General features: G+C 40.7%; 1 protein-coding gene across 4 annotated transcripts in view; it reads right to left on the bottom strand.

The window, feature by feature from the left end:
- The window catches only part of RNF182 (ring finger protein 182), a 47011-nt gene that overhangs the window by 16989 nt on the left and 16969 nt on the right, over nt 1-13053 (bottom strand). Inside the window, exons 2-3 of one of the 4 annotated variants that reach the window (XR_006103274.1) lie at nt 3281-3380; nt 1909-2505 (exon numbers count right to left, since the gene is read on the bottom strand). The exons of the other annotated variants lie outside the window; for them this stretch is intronic. The gene's annotated coding sequence lies outside the window, so the exon portion shown is untranslated. Of the gene's footprint in view, nt 1-1908; nt 2506-3280; nt 3381-13053 lie in introns of those variants that run through there. 4 annotated transcript variants of the gene reach the window in all.

Below are 13053 nucleotides of genomic sequence, written 5' to 3'. Positions count from 1 at the left end.
CAAGGCGGGGGGAGGCCATTGCTGTTCCCCTTCCAGCAGCCCTTCTGCACTGGATGACACTAAAGTCAGTGACACCAAGGCCTGAGAGCTGCATGAAGCCCAGTCCATATTTTGCCCACCTCTGCACAATGAGATAACAAAATCCGTGGATGCTTAAGTCCCATTTAATACAATGGATAGTAAAATGGTATCTCTTATAAAAAATAGTGAAATCAAAGTATGCTTTTCGGAATGTATATATTTTAAAAATATTTGAAAGCCGTGGATGGTTGAATCAGTGGTTAAAAATATATCTGTGAATAGGGAAAGCTGACTGTATGCTTTTTCGTTCCACACTGTAATGTTCTTCTAAAAGTTCTGCTGAAGGTGGAGGACCTTCTGGAATGGTGTAAAGAGATGCATCTGGAAGAGGAATTGGCAGTAACCAGGAGGCTGTTTACGTGAACAGAAATATTGTTTTTGAGAGCAAGAACACCTTTACTTCCAAACCCATATTTTACAGAATACAAAGGCATCAGATCCCACCTAATCTTGGAAGCTAAGGAGGGTCAGCTTTGGATAGTGCTTGGATGGGAGACCAGCAATGAATGCCAGGTGCTGTAGGTTATATTTCAGAGGAAGTATAAGATGGGAAATATCTGAGTATTCCTTGCCTAAGAAAACCTATGAAATTCATAGTCGCCATAAGTTGATAGAAGTCTTGAAGATACACACATTCTGCTGCTCATTAGTTTAGCTAGTCTTCTTTAAACCAAGTGTCATGTGCTTTGAAGCCTCATCTTGTTAAGTTGTGCAATACACAAACTATTGTCTTAAATTTATCATCTTGTCAATCTAGTATCCTTTATTTTTCTTGACATTTAAGCTCATCATAGGTGCTTGTGTGCATTTCTTTAAGAACATCTGTGGGAGGATAATTTATATTCTGAATCAAGTCAAGCTGAATTCTGTGTTCTATATATATTTCAAGTGAAGCAAATATACATTGTTGAGATGATAATGGACTTTAAATTTCCTGGACTTTGAAAATCTCCCTATTGTCGCATGGCCAGGAGGAGGAGCCTGCCTGCAAAAGATATTGTTCCCAGCATACCATCTTTACCAAGGACTGAAACAACATGCAGGCATCTAGCTAACATCTCCAATTCCCCCCCCCCCCCCGTTTGGTTTGGATGCCAGCCATGAAAGCCTTCAACTTCACAAATGATAACATAGTTTGCATCATTTATTAATTGGAAGTAAACCACCTTGGTCTTGTGCAGGGAGAAAGGTAGGATATAAATTAAATAATGAATAAATATTTTCTGCTTTTCTTGCCTGCCTCTGAGGAGAGCCTAGAGGTAAAGAGCTAAACCCCTGACCAGTAAAAGTTGTCCCAATTTCCACCAGCAATCAAATTTATACAACAGAACAGGTTTCCAGATGTTAAGGCCAATGTTATTTGAAGATTTTAATGGTTAATTTAGTTTATTTCAACCAGATCCAAATCCATTTACTGTTTTTTTCACAGACACACCAGCATATCAATTCAGGAAGGACATTTGCTTTAACGGCTGTGTAATGACAATTCTGAATTCATAACACTAGAAAACTACAATGGACGTCTGACTTACAGGATGCTCTTTTAAAGCTAAAGGAAAACTCCCACTGATTTTAATTTTTTGATGCTAACTCATAAGCAGAGTAGGGATATATGTGACTATTGTTTGCAAACATATTTCAATAGCAAATCTCAACAAAGCTGACTGTAGTAGACAAACTGTGGACAAAAATCATGTGTGGAAATAAAATAAAACAATAATTTATTTACCTAATAGCAATGTACACATACACACACAAATATTAATGAGAAAATTTTATGTATCCATATGTCTAATGTGCAATACAGATATTTACTGTACATTAAATAGGGTCTTATAAATGAACAATTTGTTAAATGTTGGATAAGAGTGCTTTAAGTCCATTAAAAAAAACTTTCTAGACACTTTTTTGAATAATCAGAAAGGCTGAAGAAGATAATATGGTAAAATAAAGTGCTGCATCACTAGTCTTACGATTGCTGGAGTGTTGCTTTGATCAAATTAATGCTGGGGTGGGATATTTCAGATCTCAAGAGCAAAGAAAACTGATGGTCTTATATGCTAGGCAAAGAACACTGGCAGCAATTGTATACTCAAGTTATCCTTTTGATTGAAGTAGAAATGTTTTGCTAGTGGAAACAATACATCACCTTTAACTGAAGAGCAGGCTCCTCGCAAGATTAAAATGTATATATAGCACCAAGGATTCAGGAATTGAGCTAGCTGAATCAAAAGGCTTTTTAGACACAGAGTGAGGTGACCTCTTAACACACCAAAACACAAGCAAGTAAAACAGCATACAGACCAACACATCACTTAAGAGATCCATTTCAGACATAATACATTGTGGAAGGAAGCAACCAGAATTATCTTGGAGGCAGAAGAACAACTGTATGAGGAAAGCTTCCAGATGGGGCTCTTAAATCTACAAAAAAAGGGAAGGAGAAACACAGAGGAGGATTTTAAAATTATGAATGATTCAAGAAAATGTTTAGAGAATTTTTCTTCCTCTCTGATAATGCTGGAAAATTGACCATTTTCCAAGTTAGCTTTGTCAGTATTAGCCATATTTGACACCATTACATGAATGCTACATTGTTATTAAGATGGCAAGATAAAGAAAGGGGAATTTATGTAAGAAGAGAGAGGCAGAGAAAGTATATGACAGTGGCTTGCCCTCATCTCTTAACCACAGTTATGACTACAGCGAGGGATGTAGCCAAGGGGAGGGGGGTTCTGGGGTCCGGAACCCCCCCCCAGGCTTGGGGAAGTTCAAGCTCCTTCCTCCCCCTCCTCCTCCCCTCCATCAAAAGCACAGAGGACTTGGATGGAGAGGGAAAAGGGGAAAGACAGAAGTCACAGCTAGGGAGGGAGCAGGGAGGCCCAGAGAGAGGGAGAGAGGGAGGGAGTGGGAGTGGGTCCTTCTTTCCCTTAAATCCCTTTCATTTCCTCTCCAAGTCCTCCTCCTCCTCCTCCTCCTCCTCTTCGCTTTTGCTAGAAAAAAGTCTCCCTTCCTGGGGGAGGAGAGGAGGAAGGGGAGGAGGAGGAAGAAGATAATAAAGTACTTTTCTGTTTCATGCCAAATTGTTCAGAAAGGCAAAAGGGTTTTGATTAATAGAGTTAAAACAAATTACACACCCAGAAAGATGACAACTCAACACTAGGAGCTTGTCTATACTGACGAAAAGAATCGGCCTCACCTTGCATGAATCGCGCAAAGCAATGTTTTTGATGATTGACAGGGACGTCACCGTGAGTTCACAGGGAATGCTTATTGTCTGATTGATTGCTCCCAATGTCCTGAGAATATTTAACATCGGCTAGTTATTATTATTCAACACGGGACCTATTATTATTTTCAGCTCCCAATGCCCTTAGAGACCCCTTAAGCCTCTGGACCTCAAAAACAAACAAGCAAACAACAAAACACCAGCTAAAAAAATTCCAAAACTCACACAACTCCCTCCCCCAAAGTAACAAAGTGTCAGCACCCTTTCCCCTCACTATCCCCTAAATCTCCCAAACCCTTAAACTACTACTAATTTCAGACATATTTCAGCTAACTCACAGAACCAAAACTGATGCAAGGGGCAGCCTGAGGAAGGGTAGCACATGGAGGAAGGACCACTGTCCCCCCAGTGTCGCCTATCCTAATTTATAAATTACATTTATGTCATTTCCCCTTAGAGTCTGAATTGAAGACTGGATGGGTACTTTCATTCAAACAATGGTTTATATCTTCTCTGTCTTAGGGACTTCACCTCTTCCAAACAGGTTCCAACTCAGCTAGCAATTGCAGGTACAAATCTTACCAGAGATTTGCTAAAACCTCTTTTCCATTGGAGGATGCTAACCATCTGTCCACTACCTTAAACATATCATTTTATCTCAGCCTGATTCTTCACAACTTGTGCACCAAATGTTTTATCCAGCATATAACTCCTCAAAATATTGCTATTACCAACAATACTACTGTGATCATAAACATCAATCTATCCTTTCAATACATCATCAGCTTTAGTGTCAAAGACCAGTTCTTACCAGTTGAATTTTCCTGCAAAGGCAACAGTTGCTGATAATTTACAGATGGTTTTTGAATTGCTTTGGATCTCTATTTGTGACAGATTACCTATTTTCATGATGGTGGAAATCAGGGTCAGAAAGAGGATGAAACTTTTTCACCTTATTTCTTCTATAGATAGAACAAAAGCCTAATGGGATACCAGCAAGAGTCTTATAAAATGAGAGGAAAAACTTCATATTTAAAGATACAACCTTGGATAACTGATACATTACTGAAACATCTTTTCAGGAAAGGAATCAAAAGGCAAAATAAATTACCTCCCACACAGTCACCTTTTCATATCTTATTCTGATCAGGCTCCCAACTTTGTTGTGGGATCCTGTCCTTTTGGTGATGATGTTTTTAAAGTTTATTATTGTTATTTTTAGTTATTTGCATTTTATATGTTGCCCTTGGAAAGGAATATTATTGGGGAAAGCTTGTGTCAAACACCACTCACTCAGCTACAAAATTCACAAGTTCACTTCTTCTACCTTAGATCTGGATAATAATAATAATAGGATTTATTTATATGCCGCCCAACATTACAGCAGAGGGGATAATAGACGGTTCCCTGCCCTCAGGCTTACAATCTAAAAAGACACGACACAAAAGGAGAAGGGAATGGTGGGGGGAGGGGATCAGGTCCAGCATTCTTCTCTCCCTCTGAGGCCTGGACCAAGGCAGATGGACTGGAGGGAGGGCTCTGCTTCTTCAGGCTGGGTTTGCAAAAAAAAAAATTGCAACCCAATATCACGTTTTTTCAGGAAACTCACAGAAGAAGGACTATCACCCAAAATCCAAATATAACAGGCTCACACATTAACAAGACCGAACACAAAATAATGCTATATACAGATGACATTTTACTAGCAGTACAACACCCTGAAAAATCTTTCCCTGAAATAAAAGACATAATAGACACCTTTGGAAAATACTCTGGCCTTAAGATCAACTACCTAAAATCTAAACTGATGTACAGTCCGCCCTTCCTTTACGCGGGGGATCCGTTCTGAACACATGCCCCCCATGTAAAGGGAATTCTGCCTATTCTTGAGCCCCATTTAAATGAATGGGGCTCATGCACCATTACCTTTTATGGGGCGCGCTGCCCCTTTTCCCAATGCGGCTTTCATTTTACAGTGTCAAAGGAGAACTACCTCACCCCATGACCTTTTATGAAACACTATGCATGGAAAAGGGGTGTGGTTGCAAAGGAGAGACAGCTGTCATTTATAAAAATTTAATACAATCCATTTATGGCAGCAATCAATCAGCCAGGATAATGTGGCGATTCAGACCTGAATTTAGATATCTCTGAAGCCACATGGGAACACATTTAGATCTCGCCTACATATCAATCAAGATCAGCATTATCAACTAAAATTAATATATAAATGGTACCTAGCTCCTATAAGATTATCTCAGATAATAAAGAATGCCTCACCAAAATGCTGGAGAGGCTGTGACACTGCTGGCTCCTTTGAGCACATGTGGCTGAACTGTCCTAAAATCAAACACTTTTGGAATGTTATACTAGCTCAAATTTCTTCTACTGTAAAACAAAATGTAACTTTTTGTCCTGCCCTTTTGTTGTTGTCCATCTGCTGTAAAGAAACCAGTCAGTTAAAATACCGCAAGCTCATCACATTTCTTATTGCAGCAGCTAGGAATGTAATCACGAGAAACTGGGAAACAGGGAATGTACAAACAGCTGACTGGTGGACAAAGGTTTGGGACACTTGGTTAATGGAAAAACTTCCCAACACCTTCAGACTCTGTAATGGAAAAAGGAAACCATACACCTTTTTTGAAGACTGGTCAATTCTTATTGACCACATTAACAACAACTCCCCTGACATTGGACCTCCTGCCCACCAGATTACACTTTGGAGGGACACTAACTCTGAACCTACCAACCAGTAAAGCTTGAATGATGATTTTAGGATCTTGGTTACTGAAACTACCTCTACTCAGATTGTTATTCTGCACAGCTTTTATATGACTCGCTAAGGCCTTTTGTTATTTTTGTATTGTTTTTTATATTATTGTTATAGTCAGAATATTCAATTAAAAATCTGAAGCAACTAAATTAGAAGTTGTAATTAAAATGGAAATACAGTGGTACCTCGGGATACGAAATACCCAGGTTACGAAATTTCCGGGATACGAAAAAATCCCATTGGAAATAATTGTTCCGGGTTACGAATGTTGTTTCGGGTTACGAAAAAATTTTTTGGTGCTTTTCGGCACTTTTTCGCACGAAACGCGGCTTTTCCCCATTAGCGCCTATGGCAATTCGGCTTACGAAGGCTTTTCGGGTTACGAAAGCGGCCGCGGAACGAATTAATTTCGTAACCCGAGGGAGCAGTGTAAGGTTGATCTATAAAGAATTTTAGGAATAATAATAGAACCGCCAATATTTTAAACCAGACACGATAGGTGCAATTCCACTATTAAAACAGTCATTGGTCCAAAATGTTTACTGGACAACAACATGTTTTTTTAAAAATTTTTATAAATTTTATTTCAACACGATTTACAAAGGCCCTGAACTGTAGAAGGCTCAGCATCTACAGTTACAAAAGAAAGCTGAAGGAAACTGTACAGTTCAGATCTCATTGACTAACAAAACTGGTCCTGGATTTTCTATAAATAGGGCATCAATATGTGATTTTAAAAGATAAAATATGTGTCCAACAAAAATTAAAAGACACTTGGAAGTGCCTTAGGAGAATACTGAAGATTTTAAAAAGAAAGAAAAAGGAACACCAAGCAGACTTCATGCAAGTTCAGCAGCACTGAAAAAGACCCATATTGGAAAGATGGCAAAATGATGTAAAAAGAAATGGTGAGTTATCCAGTTACAACTTCTACGCTAATTGTTTTATTTTTGTTGTTGTTGTTAACTGCCCTCAAGTTGATCTTGACTTATGATAACCCTGCAGATGAGACATCTCCAAGATTCCCTGTCTTCCATTGCTTTATTTAGTTCTGAAAAATGATACCAGTGACCTCCTTAATAGACTCCATCCATCTAGCATGTCGTCTTCCTCTTTCTACTTCCCTCCACCTTTCCTAGCATTATTGTTTCTTCCAATGAGCTGTGCCTTTTCATGATGTGACCAAAGTATGACAGTCTCAGTTTAGTCATCTTGGCATCTAGGGAGATTTCATGCTTGACTTGTTCCAGGACCCATTTGTTTAATCCTCAGTGCTCTCCTCCAGGACCACATCTCAAATGAATTGATTTACTTACTATCTTCTTTCTTAACTGTCCAGCTCTCACATCCATACATGGTAATAGGGGATACAATGGCTTCTAACTTTTGTGCTCAGTTGCACATCTTAGCATTTTATGGTCTTTTCTAGTTCTTTCATAGCTGCCCTCCCCATTCTTAATCTTCTTCTGATTTCCTGGCTGCACTCTCCGTTCCTATCAATGTTTGAACCCAGGTATGAGAACTATTTTACTATTTCTATTTCTTCATTGTCTAGGGTGAATTTGTGTAGATTCGCAGGGGTTTTATTATTTTTGTTTTCTTTATCTTCAGCAGTAATCCTGTCTTTGCACTTTCTTCTTTGTTCTTCTTTAGTAGGTGTTCCAGGTCAGGAATATTTTCTGCTAGTATTATGGTGTTGTCTGTGCAACTTAGATTGTTGATATTCCTTCCTCCTATTTTCACTCCTCCTTCTTCTGTATCCAAGGCCTGGTACAGATGGGCATGAAGTGGCATGGTGCTGCTGATTCTAGGGTTCCAAACTGTGCAGCAACCGCACGGTTTGGAACCCTAGAACTTGCTGCTGCCGTCATTATGGCAGCCTCCTGTCCATACATTCTGCATATAAGTTGAACAGGTAAGGTGATAAGATGCAGCCTTGTCTGACTTCTTTGCCAATTGGGAATCATTCTGTTTCTCAATGTTCTGTCTGACAGTAGCCTGAGTACAGATTCCACATCAGGACTATCAAATGTGTTGGCACTCCCATGTCTTTGAGGGTATTCCGTAGCCTTTTATGCTCTATGCAGTCAAAGATTTTGCTATACTGTAGTCTATAAAGCACATGCTGATTTTCTTTTGGAATTCCTTGGTGTGCTCCATTAGCCATCATATGTTTGCAATGTGGTCCTCAGTGCCTCAGTTCGTTAATTACTGTAAAAATGTTAGTTCCTACAACAAAATGTGATTGAGGCATGGGTTCCTTCACTTCTGAACCAGGAATGGAATGTCAGATGAGGAATATACTTTTTTTTTTAACACAGACATCTCCCCAAGCAAAATGTATGATAGAAGACACTCTAAGAAGAATTCATTCTGAGAGCAGAGCCAGGGAATGTGGACCCACTGCATGCCATTTGACTAGTAGAAGAGGAATAGGAAACACTTGAAAACAATAGAGAATAATGCCTTTTTGAAAGTCAGCATGGTGTAGTGATTTGAGCACTGGACTATGGGGTTTATAAGACAGGGAGACAAAGAAGGGGAGCAAAGTGGATCGCTCCTGTCCTTATTGTGTGATCCCGCTAAAGACTTACACACACATCGTGCTTATCCTGTAAATGAAGTGCAATTGTTCTGTCACTTTTCAATAACAGAAAATGACAGGACAATTCCACTTCACTGACAGGGATAATGATGGGATAAACGTGCTGTTGTATGATAGCCTTTTGCGCAAACATGGACAATTACAATTCACTGACAGGATAATGACTACATTAGCATGATGTTGTATGATAGTCTTTTATGTGATCAGATGAAAGGACTAGAAAAGGACAGGAAAAGGATGTCCCTTTCTCCTATGACTTGAGCTGGCGGAGGGAAGAACAGCAGAGGGAAGAGGCAGAGGAGGAGGAGGCAACCCCCTGCTATCCACCACAGTGAGAGTGGCAAGGCAGGTTTTGGGTGTCCGGGGCAGCAAAGTCCTATTGTCCCCGTGCCACCATGGAGGACAATGGGACTTGAACATCTGCAGATTTTGGTATCCAAGGGTGGATCCGGAATTGATCCTGTGTGGATACCAAGGGCCGACTGTAACTTGAAAGTGCACAAGCAGCCACTGGTTTTATATGAACAACAAAATGTGTTGGATTCTCTTCCTCCAACGCAGCATCAAATGGCAGAGGCCAATTGATATTCTAAATCAGTAAAAACAAAACAAAACAAAAAACAAAAAAACAAAAAACAAAAAACAATAAACTACATTGGAACCTTGATTTACATGGAGGATCCATTCTGGACACACACACCTTTGTGTAAAAGAAATACCACAGGCCCTTAAGTCCTGCTGTTTTCAATGGTAGTGCACTCCTGTGTGCCACGCAGCTCCATTTATTTAATGGGAGCTCGCCACTTGCATGACGTCAAGTCCACATACTGTATGGCAGTCTGCGTATGGTGCGGGCATGCAGTATATTGTTTTCTGTAAATGCAGATGACATTTGAGACATAATATCTATCATTCTCCTTCCTACCAGCAATGATCTACAATAATAACCTGATGGAGGATTTGGAGAAGGATCAGACTACATTTCATTGGTGTCAGTGGTCTACCTCACATCGGATGAGGCACAGCAATAGTTTACAATGCATGCTAATGTCAAACAGTGCTAAATTTGGCTCTGAGGTTGTCACTCTGCTTTTTAATATCAATAAGATATTAGAAGGATGTCCTGTTTATTTGACCAGCATCCTGCATTGTTGGATGCACTATACAAAACAGTGCTCCCTTTCATATTCTGGAATGAGCTGGCAAGACAGACAAGAGATCAGAGAAGTCTTTTTGAATTCATCAATTGTAGCAGTTCTTTTGGCAGGTTATCAAGTCTGAAAGAGTCTGCAATCCAGTATCATCTAAATGAACCATTTAAGTCTTTTATAATAGCATGTATTATATCCCAAAGAGCTCTGTCCCCAAATTTTCTGTTTGGAACTTATAGTTATTTCATTGGTTTGTGCACTCTAAAAGGCATACAACTCATTATTATTATTATTATTATTATTATTATTATTATTATTATTATATTTATTTGTACCCTGCTTTCCCCTCAGAACTGAGATTCAAAGTGGCTTATCGTCTAAAATCTCATAGCAAATTGCAGCGTATAAGGGTTTATTCAACAATCTTTTATGTAGCTGTATTATAAAGGTGGATACATCAAACCCACTGACTGATACATGTACTTACTTGTCCTCAACACACTACAGTACCAAATCCATAGTTTATAGCCGAGCTCTCTGATACAATCACATCTGCTCAGACCCACAGAACAGGATACTAAACTCATGGAACTACAAGTATTTCTCAAGCTACAGTTCCCACCATGTGAAGTAAAAAACAACAACAAATCAACAAGACAAGATTTGTACCCAGGACCAATCTACTGCAGAACAGACTGAAGACAGAAAATTACAGAGTTCCACTAGTGGTTGCATAGGAGCTCCCAACTGACACCACTCAGATGTATCACCACTGAACTACATCCTATTCTGGACAATAACACTGCCCTCTCAAAGGCTCTTGGTGGCAGGCCTTTACTTGCCTACAGACAAGTAATTCCAATCTCAAACAGTTACTTACTTACAGAGGACACACAACACAGTGGCTACAAGACCCTGCCACAAATCCAGATGCCATCTCTGTTCACACATCTACTCAGGAAATGTCATCACAGGTCCTAATCATACAACCCACAATAACAGAGGCACTTTCACTTGCTCATCCTCTAATGTGATATATCCCATCCTCTGTCAACAGTGCCTTTATTTATTTATTTATTTATTTATTTGTATCCCGCCCTTTTCCCAGGACTGGGACTCAGAGTGGCTTCACAGTATTAAAAAAAAGTACAATAAAATAAAAAGTACATTGAAAAGAACTTTTAAACTGGTCCAACATCGAACATCCTAGCCTGTCCTTATAATAATTCCCTAAATGCCTGTGTGAACAGGTAGGTCTTCACCTGCCAGCAGAAGGCCATCAAGGAGGGAGCCATTCTGATCTCCCTGGGCAGAGAGTTCCAGAGTCTAGGGGCAGCCACCGAGAAGGCCCTCTCTCATGTCCCCACCAACCATGTTTGTGATGATGTTGGGACAGAGAGAAGGGCTTCCCCAGAGGATCTTAGAGTCCGGGCCGGTTCATACCAGGAGAAACGGTCTGCCAAATAGTGTGGACCTGAGCCATGCAGGGCTTTGTAGGTAATAACCAGGACCTTGAATTGTGCCTGGAAACAAACTGGCAGCCATTGAAGCTGTTTCAACAGGGGCATTGTATGGTTTCTGTAATCTGCCCCTGTTAATAGCCTGGTAGCAGCTCTTTAAATCAGCTGAATTTTCCGAACACTTTTCAAAGGCAGCCTCATGTAGAGCCCATTAGAGTAGTCCAAACTGGATGTAACCAACGCATGTATTACCGTGGCCAAATCTGGCTTCTCAAGGAACAGGCACAGCTGGCGTACAAGTTTTAAATGTGCGAAAGCACTCCTGGTCACAGCAGAGACCTGGGCCTCCTGGTTCAAAGCTGAGTCCAAGAGTACACCCGAACTGTGTCTTCAAGGGGAGTGTGACCCATTCTAACACAGGCTGGATCCCTATTCCCCGAACTGCCTTCCGACTGACCAGGAGCACCTCTGTCTTGTCTGGATTAGGTTTCAACTTGTTTGCCCTCATCCAGTCCATTACTGAAGACAGACACTGGTTTAGGGCCAGGACAGCCTCCTTGGATTGAGGTGGGAAGGAGTAGTAGAGTTGAGTGTCATCTGTATATTGATGACACCACACCCCAAAACTCCGGATAACCTCTCCCAGCGGTTTCATGTACATGTTAAACAGCATAGGGAACAACACAGAACCTTGAGGGAACCCACAGGTCAATGGCCAGGAGGTCAAACAGGAGTTCCTCAGTACCACCTTCTGAGTTCGCCCCTCCAGGAAGGAATGGAGCCACTGTAGAACAGTACCTCCAAGCCCCATCCCAGAGAGGCAGTCTAGAAAGATACCATGATCGATGGTATCAAAAGCCGCTGAGAGGTCCAGGAGAACCAACAGGGACACACTCCCTCTGTCCAGTTCCCTGCACAGGTCATCCACCAAGGCGATAAACGCTGTCTCTGTTCCATAGCCAGGGCTGAAACCAGATTGAAATGGATCTAGATAATCTGTTTCATCCAGAAATCCCTGGAGTTGGGAAGCCACCACACATTCCAAAACCTTGCCCAGAAATGGTAGGTTAGACACTGGCCGATAGTTTTTCATTATTGTGGGATCCAAGGATGACTCTTTTAACAGAGGCCTCACAACAGCCTCCTTTAGGCAGGATGGAATTCTGCCTTGTTGTAAGGAAGCATTGATTACCTTCTTTACCCATTCAGCCAGTCCTCCTCTGGCCTGTTTCACAAGCCACGAAGGACAAGGGTTCAAGATATATGTGGTGGCTTTTACCTCTCTAAGGATCCTGTCCACATCATCAGGCTGCACAAGTTGAAAAGTATCCATTAACACTGGACTGATAGGAACCAAGGTTACATCCACTGACACTGTATCAACTGTAGCATCCAAGTCGGAGCGGATCTGAGCGACTTTATCTGCAAAATGCCGTGCAACATCTTCACAGCGAGCTTCCGAGTGGTCTGTAACCTCTACCCTTGAGCACTGTACATTGGGCAAACAATCCAGCAGTTCTTGAACAAACAAACAAACAAACTACAAAGGAAGATTGGAAAGTGGAACAGCTGAACTGGAATACTATATATCCACCAACTTCAGTTCCTTAATAGTGGATTGAACAGAGACACTGTCCTCCTGACACACTACAAATATTACAACAGTGTTTAACACCCCAGCCTCATAAGGACACTCTTGGTCAGTCTATCACATCTTTCTGGTTCCCAGCCTGCATATATCAAATTTCAAA

The sequence above is a fragment of the Sceloporus undulatus genome, chromosome 4, assembly GCF_019175285.1.
Source record: "Sceloporus undulatus isolate JIND9_A2432 ecotype Alabama chromosome 4, SceUnd_v1.1, whole genome shotgun sequence".
Taxonomy (NCBI): Eukaryota; Metazoa; Chordata; class Lepidosauria; order Squamata; family Phrynosomatidae; genus Sceloporus; species Sceloporus undulatus.
This window is presented reverse-complemented; position numbering and strand designations above follow the sequence as displayed.